Consider the following 18,994-nt stretch of genomic DNA (forward strand, 5'->3'; position numbering starts at 1 on the left):
TATAAGGATGGCTCTGTTTTCCTTGGAAGAGGAAATTTTTTTTTTTTTTAAGATTTTATTTATTTATTTGAGAGAGAGAATGAGATAGAGAGATCATGAGGGTCAGAGGGAGAAGCAGACCCCCCTGCCGAGCAGGGAGCCTGATGTGGGACTCGATCCCGGGACTCCAGGATCATGACCTGAGCCGAAGGCAGTCGCTCAACCAACTGAGCCACCCAGGCGCCCCGGAAGAGGAAATTTTTAAGAGGTTTTACTTTCTTTTCAAAGTTTCAAAATGCTTTTTACACTTTCTGTTCTTGTTTGAATTTATATAATAAACACATAAAGCTTTAAAAAACAAACTAAAACATGAGGCAGGACAGAATCATGTGGATAACCAGTGAGAATCACTCTTCTTCCCCTACTGCATAGCTTCAAAAAAAGACTGATAGAGCCATGCAGCTTAGTATCTTCTTATGATACATTATGAGAAAGCTACGTCAGAAATAAGGCAGATCATTAAAATGAAAAACACGTGGGGATAAACTTAAGTGCCCTCATTTTCTTTGGATGTATCTTAGATGTCACCAATAGGTGACGTGTGTGTAAGTCTTCTTATTTTATTTATTATTTTTTTTAGAGAGAGCGCAAGCTTGGGGGTTTGGGGAGGGGCAGAGGGAGAGGGAGAGAGAGAATCTTAAGCAGGCTCCACACCCAGTGTGGAGCCCAATGTGGGTCTCAATCCCATAACCCTGAGATCACGACTTGAGCCAAAATCAAGAGTCAGATGCTTAACTGACTGAGCCACCCAGGCGCCCTTGTAAGACTTTTTAAACTGAAAAGCATTAAGCCAACCTATTATTATCCGATACTTATTAGATTCTTAACTGAGATCCTAAAACAAGGAAACCAAAGTGGGAATCGCTGTAGAAGACCAAAGTTAAAATGAGATTTCTTCTAAGATGGCAGACTCAGGCAATGATGTTCAATACACAGATCAGAAATTATATTAATGTCTTATATAAACTGCTACAAGAATATTTCTTAAAATTGTAGTTGAAATGACTCTTGCATATACTGCCTTCACTCTTGAGACACAATTTATAACTCTTCTCCAGATTTTATTAGGGTAGCAAAGGGTTCAGTATCCCAATATCTGTTCCAAAAAATGTAACCACCATGTTCAATGTCCCTGTCCTCCATTTAACCCCAAGAATCATAGAACTTTTTGTCATCATGAAAAGGCAAAACACATGAAAACTAATTTGATAGTTGTTACTAAAATTCTCCCCCCAAAAGCACTGAAAGAACCCAAAGTGGAGAGCCTGATCTAAAAATGTTGCTCCAATATATAAAGCAGAAGGCTCTCTAAGGAGATCAAAGAAAACTCAATTTTCAAATAATGGTTTAGAGAGGAAGACACCAAGATGGATACATTTTAAAGGTAGAATAGTTATCAACGGAAATAGGCAAGATAAATTATTAATGATATAGTTAGAAAGATCTAGATTTTTCACCTTTCTCTATGTGCCTAAAGCACAATTCCATGTAGTAGGTCTGGCAGCGATCTCTTAGGATACTTCAAAGAGACTTATGAAATGAAGGATCATGAGATCTTAGGCCAAAAGTTTCCAAAACAAAAACGAATTCTTTCCTGGGCCAGAAAGCTTTATAAAAACTTAAATAAAGAGTTTCAGTCTCTGAGACCTGTCAGCTCATGGGGAATATGTCTGTCCAAAAGAAATATAATACAGGCCACATAAGTAATCTTAAATTATCTAGTAGTCACATTAAGTAGTAAAAAAAAAAAAAAAAAAAAGATGAAATTAATTTTAATAAAATATTTTATTAATACATCAAAATATTACCACTTCACAATATTATCTACTTCAATATATAATCAGTATAAAAATTACTGAAATATTTTAGATCATTTTTTCATATTAAGTCTTTGCAATCCAGTATGTAATTAATACTTAACACATTTCAGTATGATTTAGCCACATTTCAAGTGCTCAACAGCCACATGTAGCTAGTGGCTACAGTATTGGGCAGTGTAGGTCTATGGCACAGTACATCTCACGGGCTATATTTAAAAGAATATAAGAAAAATTTGATGACTCCTTCAGAGGTGAGCATGCAGAGACAAAACAGGTTGTTACTCTTTAATTATAGGACTTTCTATGTATAAAAATGCTAATTTCTTAGACTGCCTTCAATCATGATACATGCAGAATAATTCCTTTCTAGATTTTATTAGAGCAGTAATCAGTATCCCAATATCTGTCCTCCAAAAAAAGAAGTGATTGATTCAATACCCAATTGCCCTTAAAACCAAGAATCACAGCCACAGACGATAAAGCATTTATATTTTACAACCAGTAACACAACACAGGCAGAAGATAGGTGTCCAGGTGTCAAGTATAAAAGGAGTACAAAAATGTGAGAAGTCAGCCTTATAACCATCTGGAACAGAGAACTGCAAGGTGACTATACACTAATGACATATTACCAATATTCTAGAGTTGTATTTTGTGAGGACTGTTCCTCCCAATATGAATAGGTACACCCCATGGAAAAAGTGGCCAATATGCAAGTCAATTTAGGAATTGCTGAATTAAACAATATTAAACATATTCTAGGTTCCTCCATCCCCATAATACCTGCCTGTTCAAGGATCTTAATATGCCAATTAGTACTGTGTCCATTTGAGAGGGGTTTAAAAAGAGGGCTAGAGTACACAGCATCTCCCAACTAATTTGGTGAAGAAATGTTATTTTCATGGATCTTGAGGAACAAGTATCCCAAATTAGAAAATGATGATCTAGAAGCACAGGTAAGACTACTCCCACAAGCCCAAGGAGAATCAATGGTACACAGGGTATTGGTAAGGCCTAAGCTGGCTCTGAGGGTCTAGTTCCTAACAATATTCTAATGGAAGCTCTGAGAACTAAATTATCAGGAAAACCATTTTTTATTTGGTCAAGTAAAAAAGGCAATGATCTATATTATTCTATCTGTAGAGCTATTATACTCACCCCTCATTCCTTCATTCAAGTAATAATGGCCATGAGATACAAGATTAATTTAATTAAAATTCTACCCAAAAAATCTCATTTTGGTCTTATTTTCCTAAAGACCAAAAAACAAAATTTATGTAATCAAATGGGAGTGACGGTCAAAAACCCATCCAATTGGTTCTAAAGCTGCTGCTAAAACTAGACATTTGTTGTTCACAAAGTTTAAAGAAGTAACCAAGAAACCAGAATAATTAATGTATATAGAAACATCTAAAATAACCACATTGTCTAGAACCAAAGGGATCTAAAATACATATAAGGGTGCCAATTAAGACAATAAAAGCAAAAAGAGTGCTATTTCCCCTAAGGAGGGGATTTTCTCTATGACTTGTGGAAGGTGTCACAGGCAAAACAAAGAACACACTCCAAAAAATACTGTGATTTCTCCAAATCCCTAATCTGGATTACATGCTCCCCCTACAGGATCAAAGGAGAGAAAACACAAAATGAAGGGAACACTCAAGGTAGAGAGGTTTTTTGTTTTTCATTTTTTTTACAAGTCTTTATTATTAATTCTGCCCCAAATCTACAAGGTATTTAAAACATAACATACATGGCCCAGCTTTACTTTTTATTATTATTTAAGTGGTCTTTGACTCTATAATCCTATATAGAAAAGATCTGTCCAATAGCCAGGAGGAGACATTTAATTTTTGCCAAGTCTGGTGGGTATGAAATGGTTGTCATGATTTGCCTTTCTCTGAAAACTAACAAGTTTGAGCACGTTTTAGTGTTTTTTTCTTAAAGGTATCCTTTTAACGAAATGCCTGATTATAATTTTTACTCAAATTTCTGTTTGCTTCTCTGCAATCTGTAAGACTTCTTTATATATTTCAAATACTAATCTTCTTTCAGCTGTGTCGCAACTATTTTCTCTTAGTGTGTGACTTACGCTTTCACTTTCATTATGTTGACACAAGACAAACAAAACTTTAGAATTAAATATAAATGCTCAGAAATGCTAGAGAATTCTACCAAACACTTAAGAACACCAATTCTACAAAATTTTTTCCAGAAAAAAGAAGAGGGAAAACTTGCCAATTCATTCTATGAAGCTGATGTTACCATCATATTGCCAGTAATAGACACAGGAACAATGGAACACAACAGAGCACCTAGAAACAGACACATTCAAGTATGTTCAACTGACTTCTGACAAAGATACAAAAGCAACTCAATGGGGGACAGATTTTCAACAAATAGTGCTAGAGCAACTGAATGTTCAGTGGTTAAAAAATGAGATACCATGTCATCGCCATCAGGATGAATTAAAAAAACAAAGTAGCAAGTGTTGACAAGGATATGGAGAAATTGGAACTCTATGCCATAAATACTGTAGTCATAATTAGTCTTGGCATTTGAGATTGCAAGTGTTTAACTTTGTCCTTCAGGAACATCTTGCCTATTACAGCCCATTTTCTATCTATAAAAAGCTTAAGATATGATTATGTGGTTTTATGGAAAACACTGTTTTGGTTAAAATTGCATTGAATCTGTAAACTTACTTGGTAAGACATGAAAAAGTTTTTATGGTAATAGTACATTTTTCCATTTATTTAGGTCTAAATTATTTAAAAATCTTTCAATAAGGTTTTATAATTTTCTAAAATTTCAACTTAGATTAACAAGAATCTATTTATTTCTGTTACTGTATATTTTTAAATTATATATTTTTATGTAAAAATTTTATTGTATATACAAATGCAAATGACTTTTGCTAGACTATTAATAATTTCAATTTTTATGTAGACTGAATTTTCCACATAGGTTAACCTAAGATAATTTTGTTTCTTCTAATTATTCCTTTTACTCATTTTTTCCTTTTATTTCTGAATGTTCTAAGACTCTGTACAATATGGGTAAGAGTGATAATAAGCACCCATACACTGTTTCTAATTTTCAAAAGAGTGCTAAACTATACAAATAAAAGAAAGGACAAGAACCATATGATCCTCTCAAGAGATGCAGAAAAAGCATTTGAGAAAGTACAGTATCCTTTCTTGATAAAAACTCTTCACAGTGTAGGGATAGAGGGTACACACCTCCATATCATAAAAGCCATCCATGAAAAACACAAAGCGAAAATCATTCTCAATGGGGAAAAATTGAGAGCCTTTCCCCTAAAGTGGGGAACATGGCAGGGATGTCCACTATCACCACTGCTGTTCACATAGTACTAGAAGTCCTAGCCTCAGCAATCAGACAATTAAAAGAAATAAAAGGCACCCGAATCCGCAAAGAAGTCGAACTCTCACTCTTTGCAGATGACATGATACTCTATGTGGAAAACCCAAAGACTCCACCCCAGAATTGCTAGAACTCATATAGGAATTCAGGAAAGTGGCAGGATATAAAATCAATGCACAGAAATTAGTTGTATTTCTATACACCAACAATGAGACAGAAGAACATTAAGGAGTTGATCCTATTTATAATTGCACGTAATACCTTAAGATACCTAGGAATAAACCTAACCAAAGTGGAAAAGGATTTGTACTCAGAAAACTATAAAACACTCATGAAAGAAATTGAGGAAGACACAAAGAAATGGAAAAATGTTCCATACTCATGGATTAGAAGAACAAATATTGTTAAAATGTCTATGCTACCTAGAGCAATCTATACATTCAATGCAATCCCTATTAAATACCATCCACTTTTTTCACAGAACTGGAACAAATAATCCTACAATTTGTATGGAACCAGAAAAGACCCCGAATACACAAAGGAATGTTGAAAAAGAAAACGAAAGCTGGTGGCATCACAATTCTGGACTTCAGGCTCTATTACAAAGCTGTAATCATCAAGATAGTACGGTACTGGTACAAAAACAGACACATAGATCAAGGGAACAGGATAGAGAACCCAGAAATGGACCCTCAACTCTATGGTCAACTAATCTTCAACAAAGGAGGAAAGATGTCCAATGGAAAAAAGATAGTCTCTTCAACACATGGTGTTGGGAAAACTGGACAGCCACATGCAGAAGAATGAAACTGGACCATTTTTCTTACACCGTACACAAAAATAGACTCAAAATGGTTGAAAGACCTCAATGTGAGACAGGAATCCCACCAAAATCCTTGAGAAGAACACAGGCAGCAACCTCTTCGACCTCAGCCACAGCAACTTCTTGCTAGACATGTCTCCAGAGGCAAGGGATATAAAGGCAAAAAAGAACTATTGGGACTTCATCAAGATAAAAAGCTTTTGCACAGCAGAGGAAACAGTCAACAAAACCAAAAAACAACCGACAGAATGGGAGAAGATATTTGCAAATGACATATCAGATAAAGGGCTAGTAACCAAAATCTAGAAAGAACTTATCAAACTCCACACCCAAAGAACAAATAATCCCATCAAGAAATGGGCAGAAGACATGAACAGACATTTCTCCAAAGAAGACAAATGGCCAACAGACACATGAAAAAATGTTCAACATCACTCTGCATCAGGGAAGTACAAATCAAAACCACAATGAGATACCACCTCACACCAGTCAGAATGGCTAAAATTAACAGGTCACGAAATGACAGATGTTGACGACGATGCGGAGAAAGAAGAACCCTCCTACACTGTTGGTGGGAATGCAAGCTGGTGCAGCCACTCTGGAAAACTGTATGGAGGTTCCTCAAAAAGTTGAAAATAGAGCTACCATATGACCCAGCAATTGTACTACTGGGTATTTACCCCAAAGATACAAATGTAGTGATCCACAGGGGCATCTGCACCCCAATGTTTATAGCAGCAATGTCCACAACAGCCAAACTATGGAAAGAGCCCAGATGTCCATCGACAGATGGATACAGAAGATGTGATGTGTGTACGTACACACACACACACACACACACAGGAATATTAGCCATCAAAAAAATGAAATCTTGCCATTTGCAACGACATGGATGGAACTAGAGGGTATTATGCTAAGTGAAACAGGTCAATCAGAAAAGGACAATTATCATATGATTTCACTCATATGTGGAATTTAAGAAACAAGGCAGCAGATCATAGGGGAAGAGACGAAAAAATGAAACAAGATGAACCCAGAGAGGGAGACAAACCATGTAAGACTCTTAATTTTAGGAAACAAAGTGAGGGTTGCTAGAGTGGAGGGGAGTGGGTGAATGGGGTAACTGGTGATGGACACGGGGGAGGGTATGTGTTGTAATGAGCACTGGGTATTATATAAGACCGATGAATCACAGACCTGTACCCCTGAAACAAATAATACATTATATGTTAACTGAATTTAAATTAAAAAGGGGGGTGTTTTAGATCTTTTTTACTAAAGATCCAGTATGTTTTCTGTGGTTTCTCTGTAGACACTGTTTATCAATTAAGGAAGTTCTATTCTGAGCTTGCTAGGAGTTTTATCACAAACAGATATTGAATGTTATTATTATTTTTTTTAAGATTTTATTTATTTGACAGAGAGAGACACAGTGAGAGAAGGAACACAAGCAGGGGGAGTGGGAGAGGGAGAAGCAGGCTTCCCGCTGAGCAGGGAGCTTGATGTGGAGCTCAATCCCAGGACCCTGGGATCATGACCCGAGCCGAAGGCAGACACTTAACGACTGAGCCACCCAAGGGCCCCTTGAATGTTATTATTAAATTAAATTCTTTTCCTACATCAGTTCAGATAATCAAATAATTGGTCTTCCTTCATCTGTTAAAGTGATTCATTATAGGAACAGATTTTCTAAAGGACTAACTTTGCACTCTAAAACATTTAAGCTGCTAAGATGTATTCTCCTTTTTTATACATCTTTGGCTTCGATTTTCTATTTTTGTTGTGGACTTTCTGTTCCTATGTTTGAGTGGGATAGTAAAATTAAAGGCCATTTTTATATTCTATCTGGCTTAGGTGCCAAGATTATACTAGCCTCATAAAATGAGCAGGAATGTAGAGTAGTTATTGCTGTGTAATAAACTGCCCCAAAACTGTAGTGGTTCAAACCAACGAACATTTATTATCTAAAAGCTTCTGTGTGTCAGGAACTTGGGAGTGGTTTAGCCGGGTGGGTTCTAAGGGTTTCTCATTAGGTTTCAGTCAGGATGTCAGCAGGGGCTGCAGAATCCACTTCCAAGATGGCCCACTCACATGCTGCTGGGAGGAGGCCTCAGTGTCTCACCACATAAGTATCTCCCGTAGGCTTGAGTGTTCTCATAAGTAACTGGTTTCTCCAAGAACAAGTAAACCAACATAAAGAGTGAGGAAGAAGCTGCAGTGCCTTTTATGAACTATTCGCTTAAGTCCCACCCTTCATTTTTTTGTTACTGCTGTTAGAATTGCATCATTAGGTCCAGCCCACCCTCAAGATGAGGGAATTAGGCTTCCACCTCTTGGAGGGAAGAGTATTAGGAGCTAAAAAAATACTTTATAAAGACAGTGGAGTATTCCCTCTTTTTCTAATTTGTAAATTTGTGTAAGATTTTCCTTGAATATTGGGGTAGATTTCACTTATAAAATTACTGGGACTTGGTATTTTATTTGCAGGTAGTTTTTAAAGAACCCATTCAACTTCCTTAGTGCTTAAAGGGCAATCAGGTTTTCTATTATTGGAAGTAATTTAAAGTTCTCTTGGCATTTATCCATTGCATTCCATTTTTATAATATACGGACATCAAGGTTGCTTACAAATTCCCTTATTTTCATCTCTGCTGCATCACAGTTATGTCTCATTTTTCATTCCTAATATTATTTACATCTACTTTTTTCTTGATCTGTCATTCCTGAGTCTTAACCATTTAACAAGGTTTTTCAAAGAAACCAACTTAGACGTTGGTGATCCTATCCTATCTTAGTTTTCTATTCTTTTTCTTTATTACTTCCTTCTATTTCCTTTGTTAACTCTTAATTTTTCATCTTAAACTGAAAGCTTATTAGCTCATTAATTTTTTTCTTTTTTCCTAGTGCAAACCAGTAAATCTACAAATTTCTCTATCAAGTGCCAATTTGTTGCATCTATAAATTCTGACAGTAAATCTTTTCATTAGCATCCAATTTCTCAGCATTTTCTAATTTTCATCATGATTTCTTTTTTGAAGGTTATTTATTTACTTATTTTTAAAGATTTTATTTTTAGTAATCTCTACACCCAACGTGGGGCTCAAACTTAGGGCCCCAAGATCATGAGTCATACGCTCTACCAATTGAGCCTGCCAGGAGCCCCTGAAGGTATTTTAAAAATTGCCAAATGCGGGCGCCTGGGTGGCTCAGATGGTTAAGCGTCTGCCTTCGGCTCAGGTCATGATCCCAGGGTCCTGGGATCGAGTCCCACATCGGGCTCCCGGCTAGGCGGGGAGCCTGCTTCTCCCTCTGACCCTCTCCCCTCTCATGCTGTTTCTCTCTCGCTCGCTCTCTAAAAAATAAATAAAATCTTTAAAAAAAAAAAAAATTTGCCAAATGCATGCAAATATTCTCCAACTTTTTATTATTAAAATAGTTTTTAAAGCAAAGAAAATTTAAAGAGAACTGTACACACTTAACCTAGATTCAACATTTGCCAATTTATTTTCTCTTTATATAGCATAAAGTATACACACACACATGCATATAGTATGACATGTGTATTCTGCTGTGCCAAGTAAGTTGTAGACATTAAAACATTTGATCCCTAAATAGTTTGACATGCATTTCCTATGAAAAAGCAAATTCTAAATAACCACAATTCCATTATGTCACCTAAGAAAATTAACAACAATTTCACAATATAGCACACAGTCCACATTCACATTTTCCCTAATTTTCACAAGAATGTCTAATACAGCTTTTACCTCAGAAGCAGATCATTCCAAGTTCGTGCATTTTTTTTTTAAAGATTTTATTCACTTATTTGTCAGAGAGAGAGAGCACAAGCAGGGGGAGTGGCAGACAGAGGGAGTAAGGAGCCCAACGTGGGACTCGATCCCAGGATCCAGGGATCATGACCTCAGCCAAAGGCAGATGCTCAACTGACTGAGCCACCCAGGTGTCCTGACAGGCTCATGCATTCTAAGTGGCTTTTGTCTAGAACAGTCCTTCCACCTTTCCCCCCCCGCTATGATATTCCCTTTTTGGAGTCCAGTACAGTTGACTTAAGAATCTCACGTACTCTGGGATTTGTGTGATTGCTTCCTCTTGATGTCATAAGTGAATGCATGGACTATTTATTCCAAAGCTAATGCTTTATCTTTTCCACTAGGCATTTTAAGTCAATGTCCATATAACTTGAGCACTAGTTGTCTGACTACACATTAAGTGAACTGCATGATATGTAAGATTTGATTTATAACTTTAACACAAATTTAATGATATGTAAAATTGTTTTTTATGGCAATGTATTCAAGCACGAATGCTAAATATCTCATGTAAAGGATAGTAATCAATATTAATATTCTTTTACTCAACCAAACCAACTTGTCATAGTTTTCTTTCATTTTTATTATTTCTCCAGTGATGAGACAGCACAAATATTTATTACATATAAGCAACAGCATAAGAGTTTAATCCTCACATTCAATTATTCACATATTAAGAGATCCAATACTCCTTGTTTCTCCTGCCTTCCTCCCTTATACAGTTATGACTGAGACTTAATCCTATCTTTCATTATACCTTCCTTTAAGAGAGGAGTCCTAAGGAATCCTTCAGTGATTCACTGACTACTGACTATTCCACATCATTCATTTCCTAGGTTTTAAATCCAAAACAAAAAACACAGTGTCCCTACTACTTTGTGAAGAGCCCATTTGGAAAGCCAGAGATGGGGCAATACATTGCTAGGCTGATAACCTGAGAGACTGGAAAAAAACAGTAAGCCTGGTTTATGGATCTATAGCATCTCAGCCTCTAGAGGTGAGGATGACAAAGTAAAGTACAGTTATTCTTTAATGGAGAAGGAAGTAGAGACCCAACTTTAACAGCATGTGCAGTGAGCAATAAGAAGGTTCCAATCACCTCCATCCAAAACACAGCAAAAAAATACTAAAACAAAATACTAAATCTCTTCCAGATAATAATGCTGTTGTGTACTGAGTGCCAATACATAGTACTTCATATACACTGCTTATAAAATGAGGTACAAAGAAATACAAATTTCCAGAAGAGGACTCAAAAATTAAATATAGATGTGTTTTACTATAAGCTTATGTCCTATTTACCAATACCAGATAACAGAAAGAACTGCACAGAGAATTAATGTACATCAAAACAGTGAATAAACAAATGTAAATGAGTGAAAGAATTCAGTTCAGATAAAAAAAATTAGTGAGCAAAATGTACCCTTTCTGAAGTTTATTATAAAAAGCTAAAACGCGGTAATTCCACAGCTACTAACTGGCAGGCCTACAATATTTGCTTTTATTTCTTCCTTTAATCAGCTCTTGCGTCTTGTATATGGAAGCTCCAATATATGGTACAAATACATATTTGGGATTTTATGTCTTTTTGATGAACTGGCTCTTTTATCATCATGAAATGTTTCCCCTTATCACTGGTAATACCCTTTGTCTTGAACACTACTTTGTCTGATACTATTAAAAGTACTCCAGCTTTTTTATGATCAGTATTTGTGTCCTATGTCTTTTTCCTTCCTTTACATTTACTCCTTATCTTTATACCTAAGTACACCTTTTGTAGATAGTTCTTGATGCAGTCTTGCATTTTTATCCAGTCTGAAAAATCTCTGATTTGTAACTTGTAGTGTTACTACAAGTCCATTTACATTTAAGGTAAATATTAATATGGCTGGATTTGCTTCATCTGGTATTTTTTAGTATTCCATTTTATTGTTTCTATTGGCTTTTTAGCCATACCACTTTGTTTAGTGATTGCTTTAGGGATTTGCAAAAGAGATCCTTAACCTGTTAACTGTCTACTTTCAGGTAATATTATATCTTTTCATCTTACAGCAATGCAATTCAATCTACCTTCTTACTATCCTGTGTTATTGTGCCATATTTTTTACTTGTACATATTATAAACCCACGATACATTAACATTTTTTCAGACGCAACTTTTTATATTGTTTTTATAAAAAATAAGAAAAAATGTCATGTATATTTACCTATATGAAGACAATTCTGGCTCTCCTCATTCCTTTATTTAGAGCTGAGTTTCCAACTAGTCTGCTTCCTTTAGTCTGAGGAACTTACTTCAGTATTATTTGTAGTGAAGTCTAATGGTGAGAAGTTCCCTTAGCTTTTGCTCAAATAAAAATGTATTTATTGGGGTGCCTGGGTGGCTCAGTCATTAAGCGTCTGCCTTCGGCTTGCGTCATGTTCCTGGGGTCCTGGGGTCAAGCCCCGCATCGGGCTCCCTGCATCAGGTTCCCTGCTTGGCAGGAGGCCTGCTTCTCCCTCTTCCACTCCCCCTGTTTGTGTTCTTACTCTCACTGTCAAAATAAATAAATAAAATCTTTAAAAAAAATGTATTTATTTTGCCTCCATTGCTGAGAGATATTTCTGATGGATTTATAATTTCAGGTTGAAAACTTTTTTCTTTCAGCATTGAAAAAAAGATATTTCACTGTCTTCTAGTCTCTATTATTTCTAATGAAAGTAAGTGTTCATTCCTATTACTGTTCCCTTATGCATGATACAATGTGTCTTTTTCCCCCCTCTAGCTGCTTTTAAAATGTTCTCTTTATGTTTGGTTTTCAGCAATTTGACTTGATGTGTTAGTATGGTTTTCTTTATTTATTGTGCTCGGAGTTTATGGACCTCCACAGGTCTGTGAAATTTATTGCCCAAATTTTAATCAAATTTGGAAATCTTTCAACTATCATATCTTTAAATATTTTCTTGCTACAATCCCTCTTCTCTTTCCAGGGCTCAATTTATACATATGTTCTACCATTCAATATTGGCAGGTATCTCTGAGGCTTGTTCTTTTTTTTTTTTTTCTGTCTGGCTTCAGTTTACTGAAGTTTTCTTCCGGCAGTTTCCCACTTGCCATTAAACATATCCTGTGAATTTTTCATTTCAGGTATTGAATTTTTCTGTTCTAGATTTTCCATCTGATTTTTATTTCCATTTTTTTTAAGATGTATTTATTTGAGAGAACGAAGAATGAAAGTGAGTTGGGGGAGGCAGAGAGAAAGAGAGAATCTCAAGCAGACTCCCCACTGAGCACAGAGCCCTGAACTGAAACCAAGAGTCGGATGCTTAACTGAGCCACCCAAGCTCTCCTAGATTTCCATTTCTGTTTAGTTTCCCTATCTGGGCATGGATCATGCCCATCTTTGCCTTTAAACACTTAAACCTATTTACCAGAAAAAATTTAAAATATCGGCCAACTTTGTCCACATCTTTGTCCTTTGACACTGTTCCTATTGTTTTTTTTCCTTGAGATGAGTTGCATTTTCCCACTTCTTCATATGTCTAGTAATTTTTTATATACCTGGAAATTGTTGGTACTATGTAGAATGTTTGGAGTTCCTTCAAAGTCTGTTCTGGCATGAAGTTAATTTATGGACAGCTCAACCTGATACTTTTGAGGGTTGGTTTTAGACTGTTAGAACGAGTCTAAAATAGCTCCTACTCTATGGATACAGTAACCTTAGTTCTAAAGTGTAAGACTTTCTGGGGTCTCAACCGATGCCCAAGGGGCTCAACTAGCTCCTTCCAATTTGGCCAAAATTCTGTGTGACCTCTAGAATCTCAAGGATTTACAGGCCCCAGTAGTTAGTTGTTCTCTGAAAAGAGACCTGCCATGCATATGTGGAGTTCAGTATTCAGCCGAAGAATCCAAGACCCTGTGGAGATTTCTGAAGCTCCTTCTCTAAACAGTTCCCTCCTTTCCAGTACCCAGCCTCACAAATTCCAGATGCTTCAGCAGCCATGCACTCCAATCACTGTTTTCTCCACTGCATTAAAGCTCTGGTCTCTGTTTGGGCTCTCCTCCTGAGCTGCAATTTGGAAAGCCAGCGTGAGCTTATCTCTTGGGTTTTCCTTCTCTCAAGGATCACTGCCCTATGCTTTGCCAACTAATGCTCAGAAAACCTCAACTGCTATATATATTTTATTCAGTTTTATGGTTGATTATGGAGAAAGGATAAGTTCAATACCCATTACTCCATTATGGCATGGCCTGGAAGTTAAGATGTATCAAAATTAATTTTTAAGTACTTTTTAAGATTATTTTAACATAGACTCATCAAAAAAAATTTGAGAAATATAAAAATGAAAAAAAACAAAAACAAAAAAAACCCAAGACCAGATCCAACAAAGAACTTCTACTAAATTCTGGTGCATTTTCTCCTACTTACATTCATATGTTTGTACATATATATATGTGTATAAGATCTTTTTAAAGTTAGGGTGAAACTAGTTTTTTATGTTGCCTTTTCCATTTAACATTGCATGGCGGGCATTTCCCTAGTCATTATACATTAACTGACATCAGAATCTTTTTATGGCTATATAATAAAATATTGATAGTAATTTAAAAATAGTGATAAGCATTCTCTTATTGTTGAACATTCAGGTCCCACCATTATAAATGAAGGCTTTGTCTTCAAATATCCACATGACTCACTCTATAATTCAGGTCTTTATTCAAATATTACCTTGGTGAGGGTTCCCAGACCAACCTACTTAAAACTGTAATCCTCTCCCTGATATACAACTAACTCCCTCTTTTCCTGCTTTACTTTTCTTCTGAGAATTTACCGTTATGTCACATAGTATATTCATTCTTAATTTATTGCTTATTATGTCTCCCTCCAATACACAGGCTTTATGAAAACAGATCTTTTTAACTAATTTGTTTACTGCTACAACCCCAGAGTTCTAAAAGAATACTTGCCTAATATTAGGTACTTAGTATTAGTTGAATAAATGAATAATTATAATGAATGAATATTAAGGAAAATGAAACTATATACTATGATTTAAGTGAGGCAAAAACAAACAAAAAATTACAGGAAAATAGAAAAGAAACACGTATGTTTCATACAGATGGTGGAAATAAGTTATTTAGTTTTTTTACATTTTCTATAATGAATATCTTTTTCTTTTACGATGTAAAAAATAAAATTTTCCTTTTAAGAAGATGGTGCATTAAGATTATATATCAAATAAGATATGCATATGGGTAAAATGGAGTAAAACATCTTTCTACTAGTGAATCAAATTGTGACAAATCATTATTTAAAATCAACATAAGAGGGGCGCCTGAGTGGCACAGTCGTTAAGCGTCTGCCTTCGGCTCAGGTCATGATCCCAGGGTCCTGGGATCGAGCCCCGCGTGGGGCTCCCTGCTCGGCGGGCAGCCTGCTTCTCCCTCTGCCACTCCCCCTGCTTGTGTTCCCTCTCTCGCTGTGACTCTCTCTGTCAAATAAATAAATAAAATCTTAAAAAAAAAAAAATCAACATAAGACTATAAATATTTGCTAACATATCACTGTGGGAGATACAAAGATGAATAAGACATAGCTGCTGCCCATCAGGGGCTCAACATCTACTGGGAGACACACAGTAGAAAATACGACTATGATAAATGATAAATGCTATACTGGAAGTACAAGATAAAATGGGGTGAAAAACAGTGGAGAGAACATGGTAAACTGGGGTGACCTAATTATGGTCTTAAAATCTGTCTCTGAATAAATAAAAGCATTTCTGCTAAAGGGTAAAGCCAAAGCCAAGGAAAAGAGATGGAAGACTATACAGCAGACCTTTAAGAGAATATCAAATACTCCAAAATACTTATCAGACAATGGGTGCAAAGCAAGGATATCCTTCATGGATGGGTAGATAACCTAAATATGTGATACAGCTGGACCTAATACAAATAAAATGTAGTGGGCCACGTAGTAAAATGGAACAAATTGAAGGCATTCACATCATAGTTTTTGTAAAATTTTGTAAACAGGACTGTGGGAGAGAAACTATGTAAGAGAAAGGAGGGCAGAGAAGATAAGCTGGAAAGTCCAGCTAGAAACAAATTAGGAAGTACTTAGACTTACTCTGTAAGCAATTTTAAAAGAAGTATTTTTAAAAGCAAGTTGCTTATTTCAGAAAAATACATAAAATTTTTGAAAATCACCCATATTACCAATCCCAACATTATGGAAAGGCAAGATTTTGGTGTGTTTTTATTCCATTCTCTTTTTCTATAATTAGAGTTGTGTGTACATGTGTGTGTCTGGCTGTATGAAATTGTGTGACTATACTGTGATTTTTTTTCTCTCATATTCTATCAAAAGAATTTATTCATGTAATGACAAGCTCTCTTTAAAATTTTTTAATGGCAGCATAATCATAAAAACTTTATTCTGTTCTGATTTGTCTTTTAATTTGGACTAAAGTGTTTGTTTTTCATTTTAAGTAGTAAAAACTTTTTGTTTGTTTTGAGAGGTTTTCTACTACTTTTAGCAGAAAAAAATATTCCACTCCATCATAAGTTCATTTCTAGTTTGTTCTAGTTCTTTTTTTTAAAATCATCCCAATTGTTCTGATGACCTGCTGTTGAGGTGAGGCTCTAGATTTATTCCTTCTGTCCTTCAAACAGCTAAGCAATTGCACTAATACCATTTCTTAAATAATCCTCCTGCTGGTTTGTGATGACCCTTGTATCATATATTTGTAAAATTAAAATTAACATACATGTATTAATATTATATTAAATGTATTATATATAAATAACAAATTAATATACATATAAAATTAAAATACAACTTGATTATGATTCTAAGTTTTAAAAAAGAACATGGGGATGCCTGGTTGGCTTAGTCGGTTATGCAACTGCCTTCAGCTGATGTCATGATCCCAGGGTCCTGGGATCAAGCCCCACAACAGGCTCTCTGCTCGCAGGGAACCTGCTTCTCCCTCTGCCTGCCACTCCCCCTACTTGTACATGCACGTGCTCGCTCTCTGACAAATAAATAAAAGCTTTAAAAAAAAAAAAAAAAAAGAACAGGGGCACCTGGGTGGCTCAGTCGTTGGGCGCCTGCCTTCGGCTCAGGTCGTGATCCCAGGGTCCTGGGATCGAGTCCCACATCGGGCTCCCTGCTGAGCGGGGAGCCCACTTCTCCCTCTCCCTCGCTCCCCCTGCTTGTGTTCCTGCTCTCGCTGTCTCTCTCTCTGTCAAATAAATGAATAAAATCTTTAGGAAAAAAAAAAAAAAAGAACATGAATGACAGTAACAAACAAGAGTTCATCATTAAAGATTACCGAATGTTCACACTTCTGTATCTGGAACTCAAGGGATGAGCTACAATCCAAAACAGCCAAAATACACAAGTCCAAAATATAAAGTTCTGTTTTGTTTTTAATCTCCCACAATCACTCCAAAGCCCATTCATTTCTTTAAGTCATCACAAAGATAAAACACATGTAATCTCAGCTATATAATCAAGTAACACAATGTAGCACTGATATCCCAAAACAATTTCCTATAAAACTGACTTCTCTGGCTGGATTTTGATTATAGTCCTTCACAGTTCACTGTCTTCATCCAGGAGAACAGTTTTCTAAGCAATATCTAAGTTGTTCATACTGCACTGTCAATGCTGGAATACACATTCCAACTTATTTAAAAAAAACAAAAACAAAAACATGATGGAGAACTTATTCTATTATTTAAATAAAGCAAGATGTAAGTTTGTACTTCTATCCAAATACGTTCAAACTTTATTCATTACATTTTACATCTCACTTCAGGAGTTAGGAATCCCAAAGTGTCCTTTTAGCTTCATTCCTCTCCGTCTTCCAACTGGTTGGAATTGTATCTGGAGACCAAAGCAAGCAAGCAATCAGCCTAGCACAATCCTTTCCTTCTGTTAAACTTGCCTGCTGACTCACACCTTCCCTACAGGACGTTATTAAATGATTTTTATGTAATCTTTTTCATAGAAAAGGCTCATTACATCTTTTCTTAAACAACCTCATTAAGCTTTCAAATAACCTGATAAGTATAGAGCTGAAAAGTTCTAAGATTTCAAATGTAAGAAAAACAGAGATAAAATTTTAACAAATTACACAGGTAAATTTTTTTCTTTTGTATTGGGTAGAGGAAGGCGGGAGACAGAGAAGAAGGTAAAAGGTGGAAAGGATAAGAACAAGAGAAAACAAGAGAAAAAAAGCGTTGGAGAAAAAATTCAGGGAGACAAAACCAGGAGATTCTGAATTATCTGCTATAAACACCTTGTACTCTATTAACCTGAGCACTGTGAGGAAATACTTCTCTTCACAATTTACTTATGTCTTGTTTTAAACTAGATGATCCACGTTGAATACAAGTTTAAAGAAGTAGATGTAACAGACTAATGCAGAGAGTCTACCTAGAGTAATGACTCGAAGGAGAGGTAAGAAAGTGGTGATTAACTATAAAGATTAAGAGGAAGTACAGGTGTAGGCATCCAGCATTAGTTATCCAGAGGGAAGTCACCTAGGGAAGGACCGAAAGCAACGAATAGCTTTAGGATCACAAACTGATGCTACATGCCTACTTCAGAGGCAGAACTGGAGAAACAAAGACAAAAAGTGACGAAAGGAACTGAGAAAACTGGGACTTAAATGGGCTAGAAGCAAAGATAGAACAAGAATGTAATAAAGAGAAAAACTATAAATACTTACAGACTTTGTTAAGACGTGCCATTTAATATAACAAAAGTAGGACCCTGATGTAATATACGCACTAGTATTCAAGGTATTCAAAGTTTTCCTTATTGTGATAACATATATATATAACATATATAATGTTAAATACATAGTTTTGCATATACTGTATGTCCCTCCAGAAATGAAGAGCATAAAAACAAAACTGCGGCCCTGAAGAAAAGTGGCACCCAACACAGGGATGGGAGTAGAAGTGGTAAGCCACCAACCAAAGAACACAAGGGAGCTTTCTTTCTGTCTGGAGGTTCTTCATATCTGTTTTTATGTAGGAGAAACTTTTTGGAGTTCTCTGGGTTTTGTTTTTTAAAAACTTCAAAAATCCCCTAGGAGCA

General features: G+C 35.9%; 1 protein-coding gene across 3 annotated transcripts in view; it reads right to left on the reverse strand.

Moving 5' to 3' along the window:
• The window catches only part of RFX7 (regulatory factor X7), a 140,731-nt gene that overhangs the window by 101,212 nt on the left and 20,525 nt on the right, over positions 1-18,994 (reverse strand). The gene's annotated exons all lie outside the window — the stretch shown is intronic.

This window comes from Mirounga leonina, unplaced genomic scaffold (genome assembly GCF_011800145.1).
Source record: "Mirounga leonina isolate KUSES-001 unplaced genomic scaffold, KU_Mleo_1.0 Mir_91, whole genome shotgun sequence".
NCBI lineage: Eukaryota > Metazoa > Chordata > Mammalia > Carnivora > Phocidae > Mirounga > Mirounga leonina.